Here is a 23,296-nt window from a genome sequence, read left to right on the forward strand (position 1 = left end):
TCTTTTGAACTTTGCCCTAGGTCCCACAGTCAGCCTCAGCAGAGCCCCCACTTCCCACGTCTACTTCTCAGAGTTAGACCCACCTACCAAGGTGGTAGGATAGCAGGTTAAATGCTTCCTCTTCTCAGGTTGTTCATTTGCATTTATATGGAACCTCAGAGTGGGAGACAATGGTTTCTACCCAACACTGGAAATCTGGAATTAAGGCATTGCAATTTGCAAATAAAAGGCCCTTTTGTAGGAGAGAACTTGACTAGTAAAATGAGTTAGGATTTTGAGGAGACAGTGCACAACAACCTTCAGAATTTTTTTTCCGGTTGTATCGAAGGTTACAAAATAAAAGCCTTAAGAAATTCCTTCCAGGCTCTTTTTTGGTGTAAAGAGAAGCCAAAAGATAGAGAGGGAGGTAGACTGGAAGGAGTGTGGTTTCACAAAGGGTCAGATATATGTCTCCCATCCAACTTCTAACCAGGCCCAACCCTGCTTAGCTGATCTCAGTAGAGATCAGGCGCGTTCAGGGTGGTATGGCAGTAGACAGGGCCAGATATATGTAAGGAAGGTGTAGAGAAAAAAATTTTTGAGAAGAAAATAACATATAATCTAAGAGAGAAATTATAATCAATGGAGGGGAATCCTGAGGTGGGAACATGGCCCACGTTTAGGAGTAGAAATGGAGTATGAGTTTAGAACAGAGAGTGGCACCCCTCCTCGATCAGGACTGAAGTAAGTGATCAGGTGTAAAAACTGAGACAGGTTTAGGAAAGTTAAATAGAGAAACCTCATGATGGATGCCTCCATCAAGTATGTGGCAAGATCATTTTCAGAACTAGAAGAAGACAAAGTACAGTGGGGGCTGGAAGAGAGTAGAACTAGGACAGGTTTGGGAGAAGTGCCCTGGATAATCACCCTCCTGATGAGGAAAGGAATTTAGAGAATCAGTGAAGACCCAGCCTTTACTGGAACAAAGTGATTTCTTGGTCTTATCCAGGAATGCTTGTTAGTACAGGAGCAGGTTCAAAAGAAATCTTTCAGCTGTGTATAAGAATTATGAAAAATAATAATGATGATGTCGAATGGCAACATTTTAGGGGACTTTATTCATGGTAGATTCCAGTAACATTTTAATCATTATAAACATGAAATACACACTATCAAAATAATCATCACGCACGTGATCTGAGAAAAATACAAAAGGATCATTGGAGTAAAAAAGAATTAATTCTTGCTTTTTTCTTTCCATGCTAGCCTAAGGCAAGAATAAAGGAAATATCAGTGTTATTTATTCCATTAGGCACATCTTCTATTCATTCAGTATTATTAAATATTTTTTAAAAACAAATCCTTGGCATCTTCTTAGAACATTAAAAAATAAGTCATAAAAACTTGCATTTTACTTTTTCTGTTCTCCAAAAACAAACACACACACACACAAAAGCCAGAAATGAAAAGCATGATGAGCAAACTTCCATGATGGCAAGACATGAGACAGGCACGCACTAAGGTCTCTGCTGCTTCCCTCCCAATTCTGGAAATAGGAGGATTTCTGCATAGGATCACCAACAAAGTTTAAATTTTACTATAAATTCTAAGAGATGTTTTCCCAATCAATGCACCATATTAACAAGTCTTACCTATTTTTGTAATTTTCAATTATAGTAAGACAAAAACTAATAGCAAAGCATATTATTCAACTTAAAATTCAGTACAGTAGTTAGACATAATGTAGCTTGCACACACATTCATTTGTTTCTCACAATAAATATTTATAATTTCCAAAATCCTATCAGCTTTTTCACAAAATACGGTCCCTCCAACTTGAGGGGTGGTAGCATAAACATGGTCTTCTTATGTCTTACTGACATGCCAAAATCACCAAAAGAAGGAACTTAAGAATGTCAGTGGCTACATGACAGAGCAGTATCATGCTTAAAGCCTAATATTTTCATGTCGACTCACCTGAATAGCCAGTATCTAAATATGAAAGTTGTTTACATGAAACAACTGTTTTGACAAACTAGCACAAAGTGACTAAATGAAAGCATCTCAAGATGGTTTCATTAAAAAGCTCAAGATCTTTCTGTGTACTGATTGCACGTCTCAGTTCACTTAACAAATTCGAGGTAAACTGGAAAATACCCAGAAAACAGCATCTACCAACTGTAATCTATTCCCTCTGCTCTCTGAGATCATCAAAAGGCATGGAGAACTGACTTTGTCACCTGTCTTTCCCCACTCTGTAGACTCTTAGGGGAAAGAGCGTGCACCTGCCAGGCTCCCGGAGCAGAATGTACACACAGGTGGGTCTTTAATAAATATCCTTCCATGGAGAGATTAGAGGCTTGCTTGGAGAAGCGGGGAACACGCTATCTTACGTGACGACTCAATGTCAGCCTGCTTCCTTGCCAAAATATCATTCAAAGGAAATCTTGTTTGAGTCTCCTTCAGGTGGGGCTTTTAAGTTTTTAGACCCAACATTTTGAGGCAAGGTCTGCCTCAGGGAAAGAGGGGTGCTTGGATGCAGACCAAGTAGAATTCAGGTGGGTCAGTGACGTCAGGAAGAAGCAGCGAGTTAATGGGTAGGGTGCAAACTCACCTGGAGTAGCCAAAGCCGCACACAGGTCAAAGGTCAAAGGTCAAAGTGTCGGGGGCTCCCGGAGGCAAGAAAAGCGAAATGCCCATTCCTAGGCTCTCCAGGGTTCCTACAAAGGCTCAGCGGTCGCTGCCTTGGAGGTGAGGCGAGGAACGCACCCTACGTGCACAGCTGGGCTTGACAGGAAGCCGAAGCCCCAGCTGCCTCGGGTTCCCGAGCCTGCTCCCGGGAACCCCCGCACCTCCTCCCTGCGCCCCCGCCCGCCCCCAAACCCCAGGCACCTTCAGCCTCCCTCCCCGCCTCCTTCGGGCCCTCTCGCTCTTAACAGCATCGGTCTCTATGGCGACCTGAAACCGCGGCTCTCATTGGCCCGTTCAACGTGAGGGCCGGGCCAATGGGGAGGGCCGGCCTGCTGCGCCCGGCCAATGGGCTGCGCGGGGGGCGGGGCGGGGACGGCGGCGTGCTGACGTTCCCGGGAGCCCGGGGCGGGCTGGGCGCGCGCGCTGGCGGCCGGGCGGGCGGCGGCGGCGGCCTCTGGGCAGCAGAGGGGGCTCCGGCGCTGGGTCCGGGTCGACGCCGGCCGCGCAGGCGGCGCCATGGGCACCGGCTAGAGGGCCCGCGGGCCGCCGCCGCCGCGGGGGTGGTGGGAGAGCCGCTCCGGGGGCGGGGGCGGGCGGGGGAGGGGGGGCGGGCCGCCGCTGGGCCGCGGCACTTTTCTAATTTCCTCGGGTGCCGCAGCGGCGACCCCTCGGCGCGGATGTCCCCGGGCCCGCGAGCGACGGCGGGCGCAGCCTAACCGGGAAAGTAAGTGTGCGGCTCCGGGGGGCGGGCTCGGGGGGGGCGCGCCGCTCCGGGCCCCAGACCCAGACCCCGGCCCCAGACCCCGGCCCCAGACCCCGGCCCTGGCGCCCGAGCCCGAGCCCGAGCCCGAGCCCGAGCCGGCCGTGCGGGCGCGGGGGTCGGCGCCTCCCTCCCGCCCTCCGTCCCAGCGCCCCGCGGCCGCCCGCCTCCCCGCCCCGCCGCGTGCTCCTGCCCGCACTCGCCTGCCGGCGCCCCTCCCCCCGGCGGCGCCCAAGTTTCCCCCGCATTGCTCTCCCCGGAGCCCCCGCCCCGCGCCGGAGCCCCCCGACGGCTGCCCGCGGCGGGCCCGCGCCCCCAGCGCTCGGGGCGGCGCGTCGGGCCCTCCGGCCGCTCTCCTGCCTCCCACGCCCGGGTTGCCTGCCCCGGTTGCCCCCGAGCCCCGCGCCCTCGGCGGCGCAGCCCCCGCTCCACCCGTCGCGCCCCCCAGCCCGGGGCTTCCCCGGTGCCGCCCTGCGCCTGCCAGGAGTTGGAGCGGAGCTGCGGCACCCCCAGCCCGGGCGGCTCCGGGGTCCCCCCCACCCCCAGCCCGGGCGGCTCCGGGGTGCTGGAGCGGCGGGGCCGGGACTCGGCGCGGCTGAGTGCGACAGCGGCGGGCGCGGGCAGGGGAGGCGCCGCGGCCGCCCGGGGCGCAGCGATAGGCAGGTGTGTGCGTCCGGGGGAAGGGGGGCGCGCGGCGGGCTCGTCGGCTGGCGACGGATTGTGCAGGAATGCGAGGAATGCACCAGGGGCATAGTCCGGGCGGCCGCCGCCGCTGCTCTAGCGCCTTCCCGGCCCGGCTCCCGCCGCGCAGCCCGAGGTCGCCGGAGCATCCCCGGAGCTGGTGAGCGAAGCTGCGCTGCCCCGCGCCCGGCTCCCGGCTCCCGGCTCCCGGCTCCCGGCTCCCCGCTCCCCGCTCCCGGCTCCCCGCTCCCGGCTCCCGGCTCCCCCGCGCCCCGCGCCCCGCTCCCCGCTCCCGGCTCCCCGCTCCCTGCGGCAGACGGCGGCGGAGGGGAAGCGCGGCGGCTGTGTTGGGCTTCCGCTAGCCTCTAGCCTCTAGCCTGGGTTTTGCTGCATTGGTCTCCAGGACCGGGGTTTTGAGGCGGAGGCTGGTGTAGCCAAGGTTATTCATCATTGCACAAGGTTCTTGGCAAGTTTGGTTTGCAAGGTTTGAATAGAGCCTGGTTTTTACGACGGTTTTTTGAAAACCTGCAGGAAAGGTGCCCAAGGTTCTTGGAGTAAGGAGCTTGCAGCCAACGCATTTTAGCTCTAGCAAAAATGTCTGTTAATGCTCATGGGTAGGCATGTGTTGCCAGAGAACTCGAATGCATCACTTTGCTATCCTAAGAATTGTGATTTTTTTTCTCGTCATGCTGGGTTGTGTTTAGACCTCTTATAATACATAATGAATAGAAACAGAGAAGCAGTGTTTGGTCAGCGATGGGACAGATAGAACTGTCTGGTACAGTTAAATTCGGGGCGTGTCAGTTACCACTGGAAGTAACACGGGGACAACACAATCATGTATATTTCAAGATGTAATTTATTAGTTGAGGTCGTCTTTCTTTTTGTTACCGAGTTTGACTGAAAAACATAAATAGAACCCTCCAACTTTTAAAGAATTGTAGTCATGTATAAAAATCATAATGATGCATATATATTTTTGGTCGAATTTTATTGAATGCAGAAAAGCAGATTTTTGACAGTGCTTTTCTAGAATTGGGCTTAGATTATTTTATTTTAAAAGGGGAAGTAGAAGACAGCTTCTCTTCTTGAATGCAGTATATTGCTATAGAAGTATCTTCTTGTGCCTGTGAAACAGTTATGGAAATGGTAACATGAAAATGAGAACAACTGATGTCCAAAATAACATTTCTGGATGTTGAAAAGCATACTATGTATGCCTTTCTTTGACACAGTTTGCTTTGGAGGTTGAGTTTACTATGAGCCTCTCCACACTTGGTTATTTTGTATCAGATTCAGGAAAATAATAAGTTGATTGTCTAGCTGTCTTCCAATACCTACTTTGTGTGGAGCAAATGCATTGAATAGTATAAGATGAGAACCTTTTAGTTAGGACTCAACAGAAAGGAAGGATAGAAGGGGGGGTGGGGAACCCAAAACTTTGCACCTGGAAACGTTGCGTCTTTTGCCTGCTACATTGTTTTTTAGGTATGTTCTTAATCTGTGGATCTTTTAAATTAGAGGCTTAACTCTAAATTAGTAACACTGTATTGGATATTGGGACGTGTTTATAGATGCCAACAGGAAACTTGTTATGTAACAATATCATATTACAACAGAGTAGAGCACCTGCTTATTTGATTTGATGTGAAGATTAGAAAGTAAAAGCACTTTGTTTCTCTGCTACATTAGAAATGGAAACAACTGGTCTAAGTGTATAGGTAATGTATATACATGATTGGCTGTACAAATAGTTTTACTTGCTTCAAGTAAAGGTAGGCTTTTAGTTAGAAATATATTTTAGTTGTTATAGATATTTGAAGGGAAGTTTCAAAAATAGTGATCATTCACAATCAATAACTGTGTTTTGGCCAAAGTCTATTCCCTCACCAACCCCCACTATTACATAAGAAGAAGGTGCTGCATTTCACATATTGTATGTTATGCTGAAGATTCCAAAGATTGTGGAACTAAGTGTCTAGTTACCTTAATTCTTACCTATGCTATTTTGAAGGGAGATAGTGGAATAGGATAGTGATGGAAAGCATAAGAGAAGGTAAGCAGAAAATAGGAGCAGCTGGCATTCTTCCAGAAAAAAAAAATGTTAATGCTGCATTTACAAGCTGAATGAGCCAAATCTACTTCTGTAATTCTGATATATTTTGACTTAAAAAAACTATTCCCAAACTCAATTTAATAAAGACTTTAGCAGTTGTATGACCTTGAGTATTTGAATTAAGTGTATATTAAGTCAGAATTGCAGTCTTTTTCCTTTTTCTATACAAATTGGGAAAGTAAATTTAAAACTTTTAAATTCACTTAATTAAAAAATTCAGTTATTGATAATTTAAAAATTGAATTATTTCCTTATTGTTGGTTAAGAATTGATTTGAATAGAGAATTTTTATATCCTAGAAGATGCAAATCACTTGGGAAGTCCAGTCTCTCACCTGACCACTCCAAAATATTAAGATATTTTGATAATGCTCTATAATCTATTGTTTTTTTTCTATTTCAATCAAAAGATAAATCCCTAATTTGCTTAATTCTAAAATGGAATCATAGTAATGAAGTCATATCTTCATTATTAACTGAAAGATAAAAGGTTATTCTATCTAGGGTTATTCTAGGGCATTAACATTCATGGAATTGTATGTCACTTTGGGAAGTTGCCTTCACGCCTTCAGTGTACTGGGAGATAATTACTTCTTAAGTGTTAAATGGTTTTGTAGTGCCTTTCCTGCACTGAAGGGGGAAGAAGAATCTGATACAGAACACCAGTGGACTGGTTATGTTTGGAAAATTAGGTAACTATTTCATGCCCAAACTGTAACTACATATAGTTGCAGAGAGAGAGAGAGAGAGAGAAAGTAAAACTTTAAGCATAACTGGATGTAAGGCTTCATAAACTACCGGTAAATGGTGATATCAATCAACAGGTCAATTTGACACCCAGCTGTAAGAAAAACACGCTTCTTTTAGGATAAGGAGATACGACCCTAGCTCACAAAGATCAATAATTTATGTGCTTGCTGATTTCAGTTGAGAAGTTGTATGACATTCAAATGTTGCTTACATTATCACTTTAATAATTCAGTGGAACTATCTTCATCTTTTGGGGACTATGTTATAACTAAATTGAGGATATTACATGATGGTGCTCTTCAGTTTGCTGCAGGCATTCTGTTTGTCATTCATCTAAGTTTTCTTTTTATAATTTAGATTTACTTTTATTTGGTACACTAATATATGTTAGCTACATTCTTGATCATTTTATTATTCATAAACTTGATAATATAGTTTATTGTGATTAATACATAATGATTCACTGCAGATGATGAAATGTCATTAGATTGTAAATGTTTGATACTATAAAATATATAAATTAAAACATGGAAAGGTCTGAATTATTTTAAGTCATGTCATTGTGAAACATTTTTCTTGAACTGAAAAATGCCTCCCAATTGGGTAGATGCCAGTCCCTGCAGACAGATAATATATCATATAGCCCTCATAAAGTCTAGAACTCCCAAATGAGAGGGGAGAGGGAGAGGGCAAGTGAATCAATAACCCTCTTTCTTCAACAGCCAAGGCATGTTTGACTTCTATAATTATTGTCTGTGTTAAATATAAATTTAAATATAAATTTAAGGGAGTTGTAAATATGCAAGGAAGTCTATTCTGTTCTTACCTAATATGGATTCTCTCCCTTACCTCCCTCCCCCCAAAACACACACACCACCACCCAATGCATCTGTCTGTTTGGAGAGGCAGAGAAAGTTCCACTTTCCACTTTATATAGAATTTGGTGCTTAGTATTCCAAGTTGAATTTAGAGTGGATGTGAGTTTTTGTCATAAAAATGGCATTATATATGAAACTTAGGTAAAATGTGTAGTTGAAGAGGGGTTATCAAAGTACTCTATAGAATTTGGGGGCCTGGCCTGTTTTTCATAGACACCCACAACTGACTTACAAATAGAGTTTTAAAACATTGAGTAAGTGGTGTCTGAAATTCTAGGCCATTGTAAGCTCTCTCTTAAATTGCAAACATGAGGGGGAGGTGAAAAGCACCCTACTCCAGAAATTAGGAGATCTAAATCTTATGGCAATAAACCATTTAAGAACATTCAGGTTTATAGCCTCCTCCTTTTGAAAATGCAGTGTTTGAATTGCATTGATCTTAGATACATTTCAGCTCAAGATTTCCAAAGTCCACAGTATTTTATTTTATTTTTTTTTATTTTGTTTTCTATGAAAAGGTTTCCTAAGCATTCGTTTATATACTCAGTCCTGTTTCTCCTCCTATTGCAAATCATATCAGCAAGGAAGTTGAGGTTCTCTTTTGAGACTTTTGAATTTCCATCATGCTCATCTTAAATTGTTTTGTTTTCCTTTTTTAAAGATACCATTTTGGGGAGGTGAGGAGAAAAAGTATACAATGTTTTCAAGGTCTTGGCCATCTACCCTCACCCCTCATCCAGGATTCACCGTGGTAGTTTAGGCCAGAAAAAGCCTTGACACCTTGACACCAAGTGAAATACATAAAAAGTGTCATTAAGGAAGTGAGTGTGAGGTATCTGGTTAGTAGCCAGACTGTCATAGGTGAGTTCTGCTTGCTAAGTGTGTGATTTGGTAAATTATTTATCTCTCTGGATCTTGTTTTACTCATTTATAAAACAAAGTAATAAAAATATCTACTTCAAATGGTGGTTGTGAGGATTAAATGAGTTAATACATGTAAAACACTGCAAGCTCCAGGGCAGCCAATACCTTTAAGTCATTATTTTTGAATTGCGATGTTTAATGATACTTTCTTTTTTTAGGATTTATTTATTTATTTTTAGAGAGGGGAGTATGAAGGAGAGGGGGATAGAGAATCTCAAACAGACTCCCCACTAAGCACAAAGCCCAAGGCCAGGCTGGATTCCAGGACCCTAAAATCATGACCTGAGCCTAAAGGAAGAGTCGGACACTCAACCAAATTGAGCCACCCAGGTGGCCCCTTAATAATATTTTGTAGCATCTACCATATATTGGGCAAATTATTGACTTGCTTTCACCTTAGTCAACATAATTATGAATCTTTTTTTTTTTAATTTTTTTTTTTTATTTATCTATGATAGTCATACAGAGAGAGAGAGAGAGGCAGAGGCATAGGCAGAGGGAGAAGCAGGCTCCATGCACCGGGAGCCCGATGTGGGATTCGATCCCGGGTCTCCAGGATCGCGCCCTGGGCCAAAGGCAGGCGCCAAACCACTGCGCCACCCAGGGATCCCATAATTATGAATCTAAACACTATTTCAGGAAAGAAATAAACTACTAAAGAGAAATTATGAGCTTGGTAATTTGCAAGAGATTGCCCATAAGGAAGAGAATCCAGCAAAATAAATCAAAGAAGGGCCCTTTTAAAATAGGGAACTTAATACTTTTTTTCAGGTAGGCAATACGTAGAGGCATGTAAAACACCACTATCCAATGTATGTAAAAAGTTTGGTTAAACATTTCTTAATACACTCATGTTTATTATTTTTTAAATTTTTATTTATTTATTTATGATAGCCACAGAGAGAGAGAGAGAGAGAGAGAGAGAGAGAGAGGCAGAGACATAAGCAGGCCCCATGCACCCGGAGCCTGACGTGGGATTCGATCCCGGGTCTCCAGGATCGCGCCCTGGGCCAAAGGCAGGCGCTAAACCGCTGCGCCACCCAGGGATCCCAATACACTCATGTTTAAAAGGTAAAGTCTGATAGTATTATATTGCAGGGGTCAGAGTGAAAATACTTGCAAAATGTAAAACATATCTTTTAAATATGTATATAACTATGGCATTTGTAATTCTAGTCATTTTATGCAATGTCTTGCTTGTCAATACATGAAGAAAGTGCTAGTGTTAATCATTTATGGGCTAATATGCAGATTGTAAGTTAACTCTTTAAGCTGCCTTTTCTGTCCAGAATTGATCACACTTGAAATTGGTAGGAAACTGCCAAAGCAAGAAGGACAGGAAGAGAAGTTTGGAAGATAATTGATGTAATAAACCCAACAGTCATACAAATGGTTTAAGAAATATGAAGAGTCTCTAGTTCTAGACCTAGCTGTACTACTAAGCTGTGTGTGTCCCATGAGTAAGTCATTTAACTCCTGGGCTCTAGTTTTCTCATGTGTAAAATGAGGGAGTTGGACTAGATGCTCTCTAGAGCCCTACTACTTATATTTCACTACTCTTAGAGTATTACACATTCCAGTCCATTTCATTTTTTCCCTCAGCAGTAATGGAGACCATCTTCCCAAGAGTTTATTACAATTTACTCTTTGGGATAAGGGGAGAAACTTGAAGTTGTATACCTGAAATACTCATAAAAATGTGTTGTGGCTAGACAGGTATTTGATCCCATACTGGCTGAATTAGTAGCTAACCTCTAGTATTTGTTTGTTAAGTCAGTCTCCTGTGTACTTTTGAGGCTTAGCCTCTAATTGAGACTAAATTTTCTGGAAGTGGGATAAAAATAGAAGGGGATTTAGGTAGTGGTTAGAGGGACTAGTCTTGTTAAAATGAGAAAAACACTTACCATTTGCTTTGGTTTGATTTGTTCTCAAAGAAATTAACTGAGACAGAGTTGTTCCTCTGAAAGCATCTTGCTTTTCCATGAATACTTTATGTGTGTGGCCTAAGAACTCACTAATTTGTGTATCATTATAGGATATAGGTATCTTTCATTTAATTCTAATCTTTGCACATAGACAATGTACCATTGTTCACAAACTGGTGGATCTCAACAGAATGATACTGTACTTGATTGAATTTGTGCTCCCGGGCTCGAGGGTCTTCCTTTTTGCTTTTTTTTAAACAATTGAAAACTCCATTGAGGAGAGCTGCTCTAGATCCTGCTCCCCTACAAAGGGGAGAAAAAAAATCCTTATAGAACTTATAAATGTATATGTTCCCCATAAATAGTAGTTTAAAAATAATTGGGATTGACTATTTTTCTTTGCTAATCCAGTAAGTACATTATTTTCAAAAGGAGAGTCAGTTATACTACTAATGCATGCAATATTAAATTAATTTTCAATGTCATGATCAAAGTAAACACTTGAATAGGCTTTTCAGCTTCCATACCTTCGCGAGAATTAGAAACACTCACGTAAAATGGAAACCAGTAATAACCACTTTGAAGTGAAGTGCATCATATTTTCTGACACCTGTACCCTAGATTGAATAGGAAAAAAGTACTGATCTAGTTAGAAGTAACTTGTTATTCCTGAGTACCACCAGGAGTCCAAGCAAGGGGACTGAACACAATTAGTGCTTCATTTATTTACTGGAGCCCTACTGTGTGTGAAGTATTGTGTTCTGTTTTGGAAACCTCTTACTTAAAAAGATACAGGATTCATTTTCACTCCATTCAAGCAACTTTCATTAGTCCCCTACTCTGTATCTTCAGACTTTGCTAAATAATGATAGGCCAAATAATGATTTCCCCCAGGAGTTTTATAGTCTGTGTTGGATTCAGTATTGAGAGTCTCCATCTTTAAGGAATCTGTGATTGATTTTACAATGTAGTTGGGAAAGATAAGATACATGAACTGGAAAAAAGGTGTCCTAGAAAACTTTGGTATATAAATAAACATGCAGAATTTTTCTGTGTTAGGAATGAGCTGTAAAATGACTTTGTATTAACTAGGTTTTAGCTAAATCTCCTTTTTAGGTATGTGTTACTTGATAGGTGCTGCATTAACCACTGTCAGTGGCTTTCTTTGGAAGAAAAGACCTTCATCTGAAAAAGTGCTCCCTTGCCAATAATAAGAGCTTTCAGAAAAGATTTTAATCATGAACCTGATTATTTTAGTTATATTTCTTGGAATACTTTACCACATAGCCTATATAGAATAATTGATTACAGTGAAAATGAATTATTTATGAAATACCATAATTTATTCTTCAAGAGTTGCATTTTAAGGAAGTTCTTATTTTCATACAGTAGTACTTTGGTTTATTGTGCTTTGTGTTCTTCTTTATTCTTTATGCAATTTGTGTGCCTTTATAAGTCCAAACTTATTATCTATTATTGAAAATATTCCCTTCTGTTGGTATGAATAAACAGAAGAATGTTTTGAAAATCTCTTGTGACATCTGCTAGAATAAATAGTCTCATTGAATCTTACCTTGAATTTCAGACTGATGCACTGATGGGAATTTTCCACTTATTGTCAATTTGTCAATGACTGAATAAGCAGAAAAGTCAGTTTTTCTTAAAGCACTGAAAAAGGAATCAGAAAACTCAGTTGGACTTGCACAAGAACTGCTATTATTTTGAGACCTGTGACAAAAAACTCATCTGTTAAATGTCTAATTCATACTGTCAGCAGATGAAAAATATATGTCTGAAATCTTTGGACAGTATATTGGCAGGTGAAATCTTTGGACAGTATATTGGCAGGTGTCAGTCTTCAGAAATATTGTTTGTGGGTCATTTGTTTGGAGCTCTGAACACAGTTTTCCATAGAAGCAACATAAATCCAGAAATTCACCATCCTAAATGTAACTGGAATGTATTAGTTCCAGGTTCCCATTCTCTTCCTTTTCCTTTGAGCTATTCAACAGCAGGGACTTTGTCTTTTTGTGTGACTCTAGTCTTTCTAGATACCTTATATGAATAAATTAGTTTTTAAAAAATATTTTTATTTGGGCATAGCTGACACACAATATTACATTAGTTTCAGTTGTACACCATGGTGATTCAACTTGTCTGTATGTTATGCTATGCTGACCTCAAATGTAGCTATGATCTGTCACCATGCTATGCTCTTGTAGTATCACGGACTTTATTCCGTGTGCCTTTTGTTCCCATGATTTAACTCATTCCACAACTGGGAGCCTGTATCTCCCTCTCTCCTTCACTCTTGGTGCCCATTGCCCCCCTCCTTTCTTGCAACCAGCCGTGTGTTCTCTGTATTTATAGGTCTGATTCTGCTCTTTGTTTCTTCTTCTCCTTCTTCTTCCTTCTCTTCTTTTTCCTCCTCCTCCTCCTCTTTTCCCTCTTCCTCCTCCTCCTCCTCCTTTGATTCCATATAGGAGTGAAATCATGGTCTTTGTCTCGGTCTGACTTCTTTCACTCAACGTGATACCTCTAGATGGATCCGTGTTTTTGCAAATGGCAAGATCTTATCCTTTTTTAAGACTATGAAATATGTCATATATATCACATCTGCTTTATCCATTCATCTATTGATAGACACTTGGATTGCTTCCATATCTTGGCTGTTGTAAATAATGCTGCAGTGAGCATAGAGGTGCATATATCTATGAAGTAGTGTTTTCATTTCCTTTGTATAAATACCTAGTGGAGGAATTCCTGGATCATGTGGTATTGCTATTTTTAATTTTTGAGAAACCTCCATACTGTTGTCCACAGCAGCTGTACCAACTTACTTTCCCACCAACAGTGCTTGAGAGTTCCTTTTTCTCTACATCCTCACCAATACTTGTTATTTCTTGTCATTCTGATGTTAGCCATTCTAATTGGTGTAAGGTGATAATCTCATTGTGATTTTGATTTGCATTTCCCTGATGCTGAGTGATGTTGAGCATCTTTTCACATGTCTGTTGGCCATCTGGATGACTTCTTTGGAAAAGATCTATTGAGATACTCTGCCCTTTTTTTTTTTTTTTTTTAAATCAGATTGGTTTTTTTTTTTTTTTTTGGTGTTGAGTTGTATGAGTTTATATATTTTGGACATTAACCCCTTATGAGATATATCTTTTGCAAATGTCTTTTCCCATGAATGAATGAGTTTTAAATTACAATTTTTTTTAAGATTTTTATTTATTTATTCATGAGAGACACAGAGAGAGAGAGGCAGAGACATAGGCAGAGGGAGAAGCAGGCTCCATGGAGGGAGCCCGATGCAGGACTCGATCCCTGGTCCCCAGGATCATGCCCTCGGCTGAAGACAGCGCTAACCGTTGAGCCACCCGGGCTGCCCAAATTACAATTTTGGAATACCTTCACCTACTACTCTTGGGTAAACTTCTGTATGCAATATTCTTTCCTTTTATAAACTGTTTGTCTTAGACCCTCAGAACTGTTTATCATGCATATTTCACTGGGAAAAGTGCATTTGCTTTTTAAAAATTACCTTTGTAATACAACTTTCTAGGTAAATAATTCATTATGGCAAATTCCTTATTAAAAACCATCAATTAGAAGATTTGAAAGAGATTGATTCATATTCATATTAATTGCCTGGATTATAACCATAGTGACATGAATTTTTACATAGTGCTCTTTCTCAAACTATTCTTATGCAGCCATCAAAGCACCAAGACCAGCTTGGTCAGGCTTTGGCAGTATGACTTTGGGCAAACTTTCCATCACCTTGTCTTTTGTGAATTAATAACAACTTTTACATACTGAATTTATGAATTGAGGTCAAAAGTATATGTAATTAAAAAAAAAAGTATATGTAATTTTAAACATGAAGTTTTTCAAAGGAAAAAATATTATTAAAATGGTATAATTCATGCTATAAAACTACATAAACATTAGAAGTATTAAAACAGGAGATTTCATAGCTTGTTTTAGCCCAGTGGGAGCCACAAACTTTTGTTTCATTTTAATAGTGTAATTAGAAATACTCTTATACATTTTGGTGGTGCTTCCCCCAACTTGAAGTAATCACAGTGGTAAAATTTGAATAAATAATAATTTAAAATTAAGTTTTATTTGTGAGATTATTATGAATTTACATGTGGTTTTAAGAAACAGTAAGGAGATCCTGTATACCCTTAACCTAGTTTACCCCAGTAGTAACATTTTGTAGAACTATAGTACAGTGTCACAACCAGGATATTGACATGGATACAATCACAATACAGAACATTTCCATCACTAGAAGCATCCCCCGTGTTGCCGTTTTACAGCCAGGCCCTTACTTCTCTTTCACTCACACCCCCTCCTTAAAGTCTAGCGACAACTAATTGTCCTCCATTTTTATAACTTGTCATTTTAAGAATGTTATATACATAGAATAATATAGTATGTAACTTTGGTTTTTTTTTTGCTTATTTTTTGTTTTTACTCTGCAAAGTTCTTTAGAGATTCATTCAGGTTGTTACATGTATGAGTATCTCTTCTGTTTTATTGCTTTGTAGTACATAATATGGATGTACTACAGTTTGTTTAATCATTCACCTGTGGAGGACATCTGGGTCATTTTTAATTTATAATAATTTTCAGTTTACAAATATAGCTGCTATAAATGTCTGTGTCCAGCTTTCTGTGTTACCATAAGCTTAGATTTCTTTGAGGGAGATATCCAGGAATGCAAGTGCTGGATTGAGTTACAATTTTTTTTTAAGATTTTATTTTTTTTATTTTATTTTATTTTTTTTATTTATTTATGATAGTCACAGAGAGAGAGAGAGAGAGAGGCAGAGACATAGGCAGAGGGAGAAGCAGGCTCCATGCACCGGGAGCCCGACATGGGATTCGATCCCGGGTCTCCAGGATCGCGCCCTGGGCCAAAGGCAGGCGCCAAACCGCTGCGCCACCCAGGGATCCCTTAAGATTTTATTTTTAAGTAATCTCTGCACTCAACATAGGGCTCAAATTCACAACCCTGAGATCACAAGTCATAATCTCCACTGACTGAGCCAATCAGGTGCCCCTAATTATAATTTTTTTAAAGCTTTCTGTAATTATACATTGAAATACATCAAAACTCAGTAATTTAAAAGGTAAATTATAAAAACATCTATAAAGGGATCCCTGGGTGGCGCAGCGGTTTAGCGCCTGCCTTTGGCCCAGGCCGTGATCCTGGAGACCCCAGATCGAATCCCACGTCAGGCTCCTGGTGCATGGAGCCTGCTTCTCCCTCTGTCTCTGCCTCTCTTTCTCTCTCTCTGATGACTATCATAAATAAATAAAAATTTTAAAAAAAAATCTATAAAATATACAGACAGCTTGTTTATTAAATATATATAAATTATTTTGTTACTGATTATTTGTTACTGAATAAACTCCTGTGAGTTTATTTTTAGGAAAGCTCCATTTTAAGTGGAAATCATGAAGTTGCTTTGTAGCAACTTCAGTGTTTCTGTTTTTGTGTTTTGTTTTAGGCAGCAGGTGTATTCAATTTCTAATACTATTTTTAAATGCAGTTTTTAACATTGAATTTTTTTCTGAATTTCATCTATGTAGGATGTGAGTAATCATAGGTAATATTCCTTTAAAAAAGATGTTTTTTTGTGTACCATTCCAACAGGCAGAGTGGATGTACAGTGAGGACAGTAGTATCCTTGTGTGATTGGAATTGATCCAGTTCTCAGGTAGAAGATAATAAGCATACCTGATATTTTTAAAGGCAGGGATTCTTTCTTTACTAGAAAAGAAGACATGTTTTTTTAAAGCACAATTCTCTCACTTTCTCCCCTTTTTTCTCCACTGTCTACTTTTTGCATGATTATATACAGTTTCTGCCAGAGAAAAATGTTGAAATTGTGTCTGGCCCAAATAATGTCTTTACTATTGATAATTTGATTTTTTGTTTTTTGTTTTTTGTTTTTTGTTTTTTGTTTTTTAATTTGATTTTTTGAATTAATGTCCTTTCTACCTGGAATGTCAAATATGTTTCCTTTTTAAAAAATACTATCAGAAAAAAAAATACTACCAGATAATTTAATTAGTTTTATATAATTTTCTGTATTATATATTTAGTTTAATATTTTTATCAATGCTTTTAGCATTCAGAGTCTTCTGATATCATAGCTGGGAACATAACTAATGACCACTATCAGTCCTAAAATACAACTTATACAGTACCATTTTTTTTTAACACTGTGCTTTTAAAGATTTGACCCTTTCTCTGTATTTGAACGGTATAACCTCAGTGCCCTTTAATTTCCCAGTATAATCTTCCCAACAATTTGTGTATTTCCCGAAGGTTTTTCTCTAGGTAACTAGTATGCCCTTCTCTGCCGAGTGATCCCGTGGTTTTCTTTCTTCGAGGTCTCAGTGACCCTTCCTTAGTGAAGCCACCTTTGGCCCTTTGTTTCTTACCACTTTGTGAGTAACTGCTACAAACGTGTCATGTTGTGTTCGAGTGGTTTCTGTGTCTCTTCGTGGCTATGTTGTAAGCTCTGATCAGGTTGGAGCTGTGTCACAGCCATCATTGTAGCTCTCACCTAGCAATGTGCCTGCTGTGTATTATACACCAGATGCCTGCTTTGGGTAATGAACAATTAAATACTTTGTTTACAACCTTAGTTGTCCCTGTCTCCCCTAACTTTCAGTAACTTCCAGTTGTTTACCCTACAGGATGGCTTCAAACCCCTTAGCCTGCCTACCATTTAAGTCCCTTTACAATAATTACTCTCCTTCCTGAACCTTCCACATCAGCAATAGTAGTTTCTACTCACTGTTCCTTTCCTTCCTGCACCCTACATTTAAGTCTTTCATAGTCCTCAAAGACCTAGTTCAAATATTGCCTTGTGCGGGTGACTTTTTAGGATCACTCTGGATGACCATCCTCTCTCCAAATGTTTTTACTTGTGCTCTGGCTTTTAATAATAAACTCTCCATGATGGTTTTTCTCTTGTTATATTTGATTGTTAATCTCTACCTATTAACTTTTCTCTTGTCTCCTTCTCCCAAATAGATTATAATCCCTTGAGGGAAGGGTTCTTGTCTTGCACATTTGCTACCCAAGTGACACTTTTCAAGTAGAGGTGGTGTCTGTGGTGGTGTTGCCAGGCAGACTTATCCTCTAATTAGGCATACCGAAATGTCCATGAAAAGGCAGTCTCTCATTTGTCCTTTCATTAATAGTTATGTGCATAGCACCTACAATGTAGCAATCTTTAGTATATGCCCCTTAGGTATATTAGTGACCTCAGTAGCCAAATAAGCTACTTATTTTGATGGCTGATTGTGAAATAAGCTGTATTAAGTGAAATTTTGCTTCTCTAAGTTACTGCCGTCACATTGAAAAGAGTGAAACCTATGGCTAAGAAAACAGACTTACCTCTTGAAATTTTTGTTTAACAACAAAAAGACTATCTACTTCTGAAGCTACAGAGTTGGGATGTTCACTATAGTAGCTACTGACCTCATGGGCTATTTAAATTTTTTAATTAAAAATCTAGTTTCTTATACTCACTGGGCACATTTTAACTGCTGGATAAATACACATGGCAAGTAGCTATTATTATAATAATAGGCAGAAACAGAATGTTTCTGTCATTGCAAAAAATTCTTTTGGAACTTATATAGAGAGTAAGTGGGACCAGTTATAAAAAAAAGAACATTATAGATGCTTTTATAGTAACAAAGCAAAATAGCCTAGCTTTATAGTCTTCAGAGCACTTATATTAATACTCATTTAATCTTTTTAATAACTGTAAAATAGGTGATATGCTACCTTCATTTCACGTGCAAGGAAATTGTGAGCATCACAGTGAGGAATAAAAAGAATAACTCTTAAAGGGCATCAAAATATACTTTTAGTTTGTGGTTCAGTTCTTCATACTGAAACGTAGTTGTTATTTAGTAGTAAATATTTGATTAATGAATTATGGAATACATTTGATGTATATGATTGTATGTTATTTTTGCTTTCACTTAAAATCTCACCAAGTTAAAAAAAAATCTTGATTGTCTTTTGAAATTTTCAAGAGAGCTCAGTGAATTCTAGTCAATAACCATTTTTTTCTGAGGCTCTGTGCTAGGCATGAGGAGGGATGTGGAAATGATGCAGAAAAGGTCTTATCCTTTGTTAATGTTCTACACTAAGGATATTAGCTCTTAGAAGTGATACTATAGTAGCATTTGAGCCTCAGAGATTCCAGAAATGTCATTATTGATTACAGAAAGGCTTGATTGTCTTCACTTATGTAGCAATTTCAAGTCCACCGGAGCCTTTTACTCTCCTCCATTTTATCTGTATGCTGAGACCTAGAGGGGTGGCAAAGGTATAAAAGGCAAAGAACTTATCTTTGGGAAGCTTGTATTAAAACTCTCTCCATAATTCTAAGGATTTGTAGTTTTGCTTTGGAAATTTTAAATTAAAATTGCCTGGAACACTTAGAAATTTGGGTATATGGAATAAGTCAACCTACATGCAAAATATAGTATTATATTCATTTAGTATATAGACTGAGCCCTTGCTTCATAGTCATCCGGAAGTTAAAGCAGAGTCCCCCTTCTCTTGTTTCTTCCTTTAATGCTGACTTAAGACCCAGACATTTCTTTTTTTTTTTTTTTTAATTTTTTCAATTTTAATTTAAAATTTTTTAAAATTTAAATTCAAATAATTAACATATAGTGTATTATTAGTCAGAGGTAGACTTTAATGATTCATCAGTTTTAACGCTCTGCGCATTACATCACATCCCCATCATCCATTACCTCATCCCCCACCCTCCAAAGACCCGTACATTTCATCTGATTTTAAATGTCCATAAATTAACTTCAAAGCAAAAATGCTAACATACAATTTGATTTGCTTTAAATTGATATATAACTGGGCAGCCCGGGTGGCTCAGTGGTTTAGTGCCATCTTCGGCCCCAGGGCATGATCCTGGAGACAAAGGATCCAGTCCCACGTCAGGCTCACAGGATGGAGCCTGCTTTTCTCTCTGCCTGTGTCTCGGACTGTCTGTCTCTCTCATGAATAAATAAATAAAAATCTTTTAAAAAAAATTGATATATCTTAACATTTCATGTTTTTAATGTTTAACATATAACAAATCTATGCGATACAGACTGGTTTTATTTTGCACTGCTTTTATTTTATTTATTTATTTATTTATTTATTTTTTCCACTGCTTTTAAAAAACAAGGTGATTGTCCCTCCTCACAGGAACACGTATGCTGTAACTAGTGTCCAGGCCACCTCCCTCTTCTGTCTGACTCAGTTTGATTGTAAAGACATGAGAACTGATAGAGTCCATCTGAAGATAGTTTTTCATTCACTTTTCTGAGTTCATTGTAACTTTCGGTTTTGAATTAAGCTGCTTAAAGCTTTTTGGAGCAGAGAAAAGAGCTGAGGAAGAATGCATTTTCATTCTGTATCTTTTAGAAACCATTTGATAAGCTATATTTAAGTTTTGGCTATCTTGTAGAATAAGCCTGAATAATTTAAACATGTTTAATTTTTCAATAATCAGAAGTGTTTAAATGCTTTTGTTAAGTTTAATGCAGTAACTTAAATGGAATTACTTTTCAATGACTAGTGCTGCTTTTCTTTGAAAGAATGCTTAGTTCAATAAATGGCAGTTAATAGAAGGAAATTATCCTGATTTTGTAGCTGTGAATAAGATTGGAGAAATATTAAAATAGGCATTCATTGATATTTAGGTTGGATGCTACTGCTTATGTCAAATCAACTAGATGAAGAGATGAATCTTACTTCCAGTATGTCTCCTCTCATATGTGTGATGAGCTTCTGTTACTGCAGTGATGTGCACAATTTGAAATAAAGCACAGTTCTTCGTGTCAGCACTTGAAGGCTTTTTTTTTGACAACAAGCAAAATGTTAGACATTTCAGTGTGAATAGCTCTCATGATCCAGAAAATACGAGCAGACAATTTAATTGTTCTTGACTGTAAAAATTAAATCTGATACTAAATTTAATCCAGGAATCTATTCATGTAGGATTTTCCCCTTATTTTAAACAAAAATTAAACTTGCATGTCTAAGCAACTACATTGATGTAACATTCAGAAGAAAATTCATGCTAAGTGATTTATAACCCATCTTTACTCACCCGTTATTATTAATCATACCATCTTTAAAACTTTCCTTCCAGGAAGCCTACTCTTGGGCCATTATTATTTCTTCTTGATCTCTAAGGCTCTGAAAGATTCCTCTGTCCTGGGTGGTTCCAATAGTGTTTGTTGAAAGGGGCTTAGACTCGGCCTGGGACTTAGGGTAGGACCAGAGTGTGAAGCTCTGTTTGAAACAAGCATAGTGTCTTGAAGTTAGGCTGCTCATAAAATAGGATGATTTAGTTATACTGACAAATTCCTAGCTGCAATGGGCTTTCAACCAAATGTCCTGAGAAAGACAGGCTTTTTGCCCTTCCCTCAGCAGTTTGAGGCTTTGTTCCATAGTAAAGCTGAGAAAGGATGATCTAGGCAAGCTTTCGTGCCTTTCCCACCGCAGCTGCTGTTTCTATGAATCAGGCTTGCACCCACTGGGAGGCTGCCTGAGGACTCTTATGTTGGCCCCTGGGGAGGTCCATGTAGAAGAACCTGAGTGTGTATTTACCTCCTGTCAGTGGCCCTGCAGGATTCTGTGTTCTCTTGCTTGCCCACATTCAGGCTCTACCGATTTGCTAAAAATTCTAACTCATTTCTTACTGGCATTCAGCAGCATCTGCCCAGGTAAGCCAGTCTGTCCTTCAGGGTGCCTTTCATCCTTTAATTCCAGGTTAGTTGTTTTTACTGAGGTTTCAGCTCTCTGGTGGATTGGAAGAAAATTGTGAATTAGCAGATTGTGTGGTATTTTTGTTGGTGCCATCAGGGTGAGATCTCTGTTCTTCCTTCCTCTCTCCTGGAAAAAATGTTACAAGTACTTTTATAGCTGCTTTTTGTAGAAGATAATCTTCCTACTTGAAATGCCAAGAACCCATGCCCTATTTTTTTAATCATTTTATTGGAGCTTTTTAATTTTTTGATAGCCTGTGGTCCATGTCCCTACTAAGTAGTGGACTAAATGTCATGAAACTGACTTTGTTCTTATTTTAACCTTTAGCACCCAGCAGAGTACCTGGCACAGAGTAGGCACTCTGTGTTTGTAGACATTGGAGTAGCATTTTAACTTAAGTAAGTGCATTTTTCTTATTCTTTTTTTTTTAAGACTTTATTTATTTATTCATGAGAGACACAGAGAGAGAGAGGCAGAGACACAGGCAGAGGGAGAAGCAGGCTCCATGCAGGGAGCCCAACATAGGACTCGATCCCGGGTCTCCAGGATCACACCCCAGGCTGCAGGCGGCGCTAAACCGCTGTGCCACCAGGGCTGCCCCTTATTATTAATAGTGGCAGCATATTTCTGTGTCCTGCTCACATCCCGTGGAACTCCCCATCAGTTCAGTGTCTCCTGACCCCACAGTTTCCGGGCCCCAAGCCCCTGGGACATTGTGCTTGAAGGCCTTCTCTGCGTCCAACATGGGGTCAAAGTGAGAAGTGCCAGGAGGTCCTTACCTGTAGGAGCCCTAGCAGCCTTCAACCATTAAGGAACAGGAGCTAGGCCAGTAACCTCTTACATGAAGTATCTCTGAAGCCTGCCCTCTGTAGACTTCAGAGTTCCCAGCAAGCATGTGATCTCCTTGCTCACAGCACTAACCTGCTCACTAATGCATGCTCTATTGATGTCCTTCTCTGGCCTGTCTCACTTGTCCCAAGTGAGACAGTCAGTTATTGTACTTAAATCCTTGGTGTCTCATTCTGGGGAAGTTCAATTCACTGCTTATGTTCTGTTTTCTGATTATGAATGTGATCCATACTTTCATAGAAAAATCTTTAAATGCAGAGAAGCACGAAAGAAGAAAGTAAAATCCACCTATATTTTCTTGTACCCAGAGGTGACACTGTTGCCATTTTGTTGTAAATAATCAAATTCCTTTTTCAAATTTATGGTGATATTAAAGTTAAGCCACAGATACCATGATCCATACTCACTCAAGGGTAGCACTGCTGTCAAGGTTAATGCTTACAGAATCAAAGACTTTTTTTTTTTTTAAGATTTTATTTATTTATTCATGAGATACACACAGAGAGAGAGGCAGAGACACAGGCAGAGGGAGAAGCAGGCTTCCTGTAGGGAGCCCAATGTGGGACTCAATCCCGGGGCTGCAGGATCACGCCCTGGGCCAAAGACAGGTGCTAAACTGCTGAGCCACCCAGGCATCCCTGTCAGTGCATTTTTAAAAAGATTTTATGTATTTATTCATGGGAGACACAGAGTCAGAGACACAGGCAGAGAGAGAAGCAGGCTCCCTGCAGGAGCCCGACTCTGGACTCGATCTCAGGACCCCGGGGTCATGCCCTGGGCCGAAAGCAGGTGCTCAACTGCTGAGCCTCCCAGGTGTCCCTAGAATTAAAGACTTTTAAGACCAAGGAAGGCAGTTAAGAAATCACCACATGCGGTCCCTTCCTTTTCCGGGTAGATGACCCGAGTT

The 23,296-nt window shown here is 40.2% G+C and overlaps 2 protein-coding genes across 42 annotated transcripts in view; one reads left to right on the top strand and one right to left on the bottom strand.

The window, feature by feature from the left end:
• Positions 1-2,929, bottom strand: part of CCDC148 (coiled-coil domain containing 148) — a 283,318-nt gene extending 280,389 nt beyond the window's left edge. For 5 of the 14 annotated variants that reach the window (XR_012000288.1, XM_072751567.1, XM_072751566.1 and 2 more), the window contains exon 1: positions 2,594-2,835. The gene's annotated coding sequence lies outside the window, so the exon portion shown is untranslated. Of the gene's footprint in view, positions 1-2,593 lie in introns of all 14 variants that reach the window. The other 9 variants (XM_072751568.1, XM_072751576.1, XM_072751573.1 and 6 more) reach the window with 4 other exon arrangements.
• A 173-nt stretch (positions 2,930-3,102) lies between these two features.
• Positions 3,103-23,296, top strand: part of PKP4 (plakophilin 4) — a 235,546-nt gene continuing 215,352 nt past the window's right edge. For 11 of the 28 annotated variants that reach the window (XM_072751581.1, XM_072751590.1, XM_072751582.1 and 8 more), the window contains exon 1: positions 4,044-4,271. The gene's annotated coding sequence lies outside the window, so the exon portion shown is untranslated. Of the gene's footprint in view, positions 3,395-4,026; positions 4,272-5,484; positions 5,600-23,296 lie in introns of those variants that run through there. The other 17 variants (XM_072751594.1, XM_072751606.1, XM_072751600.1 and 14 more) reach the window with 9 other exon arrangements.

Source organism: Vulpes vulpes, chromosome 3 (genome assembly GCF_048418805.1).
Source record: "Vulpes vulpes isolate BD-2025 chromosome 3, VulVul3, whole genome shotgun sequence".
Classification (NCBI taxonomy): Eukaryota; Metazoa; Chordata; class Mammalia; order Carnivora; family Canidae; genus Vulpes; species Vulpes vulpes.